Here is a 5,000-nt window from a genome sequence, read left to right on the forward strand (position 1 = left end):
AACGCCACGAAGCAAGGATATTATTGGTTAAAAAAGGAAAAATACTCGTGCTGCACGTGCAACACGAATTTCCGTGCATTTCTCTGCCGTACTCCACAAAACAACAACGTGAAATCACTAAATTTTATGTTTTGAAGACAACGTGAGCATAAAACAATGAAAAAGTCCTTTTCTGTTTTGACTTTAAAACCGTTTGTACCCATTCAGTTACAGGATAGTTCGCCTGTATTGTGCAAGGTCAACAAGACGGAATAATCGCGAAATACTTGCGATAGCGCTAAGTTATATTTTAGACTCACGTTTTTGTTGCCGTAGCCGTTGTCTTTGCTTAAACTCTCTAAGAACGTTCTTGGAACGTCGCTCCTTTGCAACTTCGCCTTTTTGTTGCACGCTGACCAAACAACACTGCATTGTTTAGTGTAAAAAAAATACAATGCAAAACTAAGTGAGAACATGGTATAGCTTTTGTTTTAGTTTTTAGAATTTAATCAAAGTGGTGTTTTCATAAGGAAATCTTGGTTGCGTACAAGTAAAAGTTAAAAATAGAAACAATTAGTATAAAACTTCAAAATTTTCTGGTGACTTCAAGTACGCACGTGCGTATTTGCGTATAGGACGCTACGCGCCTGAAAACGTGGCAGCTGAGAACTCCAGGAGAAAAAGGGATTCAGCCATTCACATTTCGTAACATTTAAGATAACCCCAAGGGATTTTTGGGACAATGGAAAAGCTTATTTAATATGAAAACAACAACAACAAGCAAGTTTAGAGACTGTTCCTCTTTGGGTCAGAATCAAAACCTAGCAAATTACCGAGACAATCAATTTTCCCTTTTTTTTTCTTTTACGTTGAAAAAATGTGGATAGTGAGGAAATTCCTTTCAGATATATGCCTATGAAAGAAAAGTAGAAACTCAACTGTCACTCAAACCAGCATGGAATTTTTAGATCCTACACTGATCTATGAAGGGAAGATGTATGTCTCTTTCTTTCGCATGTTGTCTTGTAAAGGGGAACATGGAAATTTCCGTAGTCTTTTACACTTTATGGATGAACCTTAACACGGAAATTTCCGTGTTTCGTTTACATCTTATACACGAAAGAAACGAGAAAATTTCATGTCCTTTTACATTTTATGCGGGAAAAGAACATGGTAATTTCCATGTTTCGTTTACATGTTATGTGTAAAAGGAACGTGGAAATTTCCATCAAGTTCTTTGACGTTTTCAGTAAGCGAAAAAATTTCTATGTTCTTTTGCAAGTTGTATTTGAAAGGAACATGGAAACTTCCAAGTTCCTTCGTGTTCTGCCGTAATAATTCACTCACCATTTCCATTTACTTTTCCTCAGACTAACTTCCTTCAAAAGCTAACAGATGGCTTGATAATTTACCATTTTCCCCAGGGTGGCACACATACATGTAGCAACAAATTACCTCTAGTTTGCCAGTTTAAGTAATTAACTCTGAAAAATAATTGTATTTAATGGCTGCCTTTTTTTTAGTTTCTGCAAGAAATTGTTACGGTAAGCAATGAAATGACCCAAAGGTGCCAGTTTTAGAATATCGATAATGGTTTTAGAACTTGTTTCACTATATTCTTCCACTGCTATCTATGCACAATTATAGCGCAGCACGAGTCAAGTTCGAGCCCGAGACAATAAAGTTGACAGTTACTTGTCAGTGAAAATACATCTTGTTCGTGGTTAGTCTTACGAAGCTCGTTTCATCCCGATCAAGGGACTCATGAGAGACCTTTCTGCTTGGCAAACTCATTAAGCATCGCGCCCAAAGTCCCGTTCGCTAACAAAATGATGACAGCAATCTGGCATTATATCTCATAAGGATTCCAGAAGGGCAAATTCACGAGTGAAAATTGACAATAAAGTTGACAGTTACTTGTGAAAATACATTGTTCGTGGTTATAGTTGTTAGCGAAAGGGACTTTCGGCGCGATGCCTAACGAGTTTGCCGAGCAGAAAGGATGGAAAGGTCTCTGATAAGTCCCTTGGTCGGGATGACACGAGCTTCGTAAGACTAAACCACGAACAATGTATTTTCACAAGTAACAGTCAACTTTATTGTCAATTTTCACTCGTGAATTTGCGCAGTCTGGAATCCTTATGAGATATAAGGCGAGATTGCTGTCATCATTTTGTTACCGAACGGGTCTAAATTGGGCGCGATGCGTAAGGAGTTTGCCAAGGAGAAAGGTCTCCGACGAGTCCCTTGGTCGAGATGATACGAGCTTCGTAAGACTAAACCACGAACAATGTATTTTCACAAGTAACAGTCAACTTTATTGTCAATTTTCACTCGTGAATTTGCGCAGTCTGGAATCCTTATGAGATATAAGGCGAGATTGCTGTCATCATTTTGTTACCGAACGGGTCTAAATTGGGCGCGATGCGTAAGGAGTTTGCCAAGGAGAAAGGTCTCCGACGAGTCCCTTGGTCGAGATGATACGAGCTTCGTAAGACTAAACCACGAACAATGTATTTTCACAATTTCTAATCAACCCATTTTTGTCTTCTTTATAATATATTGTTTGACTATACATTATTATACCCTCGATCACAGCCTCTTTCGGTCTTCCTAGGTAGGTCGGGAACAGGAAAGAAGACTCAGCCAGCCGCCTCGACATTTCACTTCATTGGAAACTTAAGATAGCTCATACTTTTAAATTACCATTTCATTTTTTATACTGAAAAATTTGTAGGTTTCTGGCAGACAAGTTTCTGTAACAGATATAGGAAATACTCATGGGAATTTAGACATTTAAAAATTGCTATGCTGTTGTAAATTTCAAAAATATATTGATGGCGCGTGGCGATTGATCACGAGTAAAATTAAAAAAAGGCAGGTTTGACAAGTCCAAACTGGACTGACTCATCCAATTCTTTGGATGACCGGCAATTCAAAGAATGTCGAGGCGGCTGGCAGAGTCTTAATTCTTTCTTGTTCCCGACTTACGTAGGAAGATCGAAAGAGACTGCTTGCAGGGTAACATTATCATTGTTGTTGCCAAAAAGGAAAGACAAAAGAAAACGAAACAAACACAAATGCCGTTGAGATAAATAAAGTTCAGCAGGTAACCAGGACGAAAGTTTTGCGACATTGTTAGATTTCAAGCACCAATCCTCCGTTGTCTCCTCTCACCTGTCGTGGCTGAGCAATGTTTTGTGTCTGTGTGTGTCTACTTACGAATGCTTACTTATGGGGACGTGGACATACAATGTAGTTACACACCCGTACTGTGGGGTCCGTTCTTTTTGTGAGGACCAAAATCAGGTCCCCACATATCAAAGCCCTTAAAACTCTACTTTATGGTCTGAAATTGCCTTTGGACTACAATGTAGTGATGTCCTCATAATGTAGTTTTGTGTTAAAAATCTAGACTGGTCTCCATAATGTCAAAAATAGTGCGTAACTAAAAAGTTGACTTTTTAATTTTTTTTCTTTGAGAGGTGTAGCAGCTTTAGTGGAAAAAAAAAAACCTCACATTTATAGTTTGTTCTGGAAAAACGGCTTTACCGTGCCAATACACACGACATTTGATCAAGCAGATACACACAATCCATCTGTGATTTTGCAATATTTATTCTTCTAACAATGACAATCAAGCAGTAGTTATTAGGGCAAACTCAGAAATTATAATGTCAACTCATTATTTTGTCAGGAAACAGTAAATGTACGTAGCTCTGTTAAAATGGTGTTTGCACTGTACTGACGATGGAACTTGACCTGTTCGAAAACTCACTTGTCTCATAATTATGTACGTTGGCTATTCCTGTTGAGAGCTGGGACACTTAATTAACGGTGCCATTTAGTCATTACGTAGTTTTCTGCAGTAATGAAATACTAATTTTGACATTCAACTTTCCCAGCCACTTGTAGGATCATTGGGAAGTGTAACAAAAAACTTGGACAAGTGGCTGAATGTCAAAATGAGTATTTAGTAATTAAGTCCTCAAAATCCTCGTCGTTCCCAGTAAAATAAATACATGATTGTATACAAAAAGTAACTCTTGGCATTTTTGCTCTAAACCCTTCAATTAGAGGGGTTAATTAAGAATCCAGATTCTTAAGCCTTGAGTGGTCAAAGTCTCCTCACCCATTTTCTTATATTTAGCACAAAATTAAATTCAGCTTTACTATTCTAATACAAGACTTTGAATTGATAGTCCCGTTCTTGCAGTGCAATAGCTAGGGTTCTGCCCACTGCATATACCACCATGACAAGCTGCAAATAAAATCACAAGAGCCAATCATTTCCAATCCTTGCTAAAACCCAGTACCAGTGGCAAAAAAATCAGTGTGAATACAGATCATTGAATGGTCACTCCATTAGAATCCAAATTGAATCCAAATTGAATGACCTTGACATGTAAACTAGTCCTGGGAATAAGCAGATCTGTTTGGTCCAAAAAAATTAATATTGATAACCTTACTGGGATAATTACATGCTACAAACAAGACCAAAACAACTGCAATGACTACTTAGCTAGTTCCTTCCTAAGTTATAAGCTGACATGCATAAAATTTCAACAAACGCAAATACAGTCGAAGTTCTCACGGCGACCACTCTTGTAAGCAACCAGCTCTAGCCACAACCACCAAAACTCTCTCATTGAAAACTCTCAAAAGCAACCGTTCCCACAATCAACCGCGACCAAATTTGGGATTACCAAACTGGACTTTTCCATTGTTTTTAAGTTCTCATAAGGACGGTGCCTACTATTCTTACTGTGCATACGTTCTGCGCATCTCGAGATACTCAGATTTCCTATGGGTAAGTGCTTATTAATACAGGGATATTTTTGCGTGGTTTAAAACTATGCGAAGAAAGCACAACAGTTACTTAGCAAGTTCTCTTTGTATCCAAAAAGAAAATTAGGGGTAGCCATGCATTTTTCAGAGATAACTAAGCTTCATTTTAAAACAATACGCCACACATTGCTTTGTATTTTAAAGCTTTGTATAAATATTGTTGATTACTTATC

General features: G+C 37.9%; 1 long non-coding RNA gene across 1 annotated transcript in view; it reads right to left on the reverse strand.

Annotated features, from left to right (window-relative positions):
* Positions 1-3,576: 3,576 nt before the first annotated feature.
* Positions 3,577-5,000, reverse strand: part of LOC137982974 (uncharacterized) — a 4,258-nt gene continuing 2,834 nt past the window's right edge. Inside the window, exon 3 of the long non-coding RNA XR_011118875.1 lies at positions 3,577-4,240. This is a non-coding gene — a long non-coding RNA (uncharacterized lncRNA). The remainder of the gene's footprint in view (positions 4,241-5,000) is intronic.

This window comes from Montipora foliosa, chromosome 13 (genome assembly GCF_036669935.1).
Source record: "Montipora foliosa isolate CH-2021 chromosome 13, ASM3666993v2, whole genome shotgun sequence".
In the NCBI taxonomy this organism is placed as follows: domain Eukaryota; kingdom Metazoa; phylum Cnidaria; class Anthozoa; order Scleractinia; family Acroporidae; genus Montipora; species Montipora foliosa.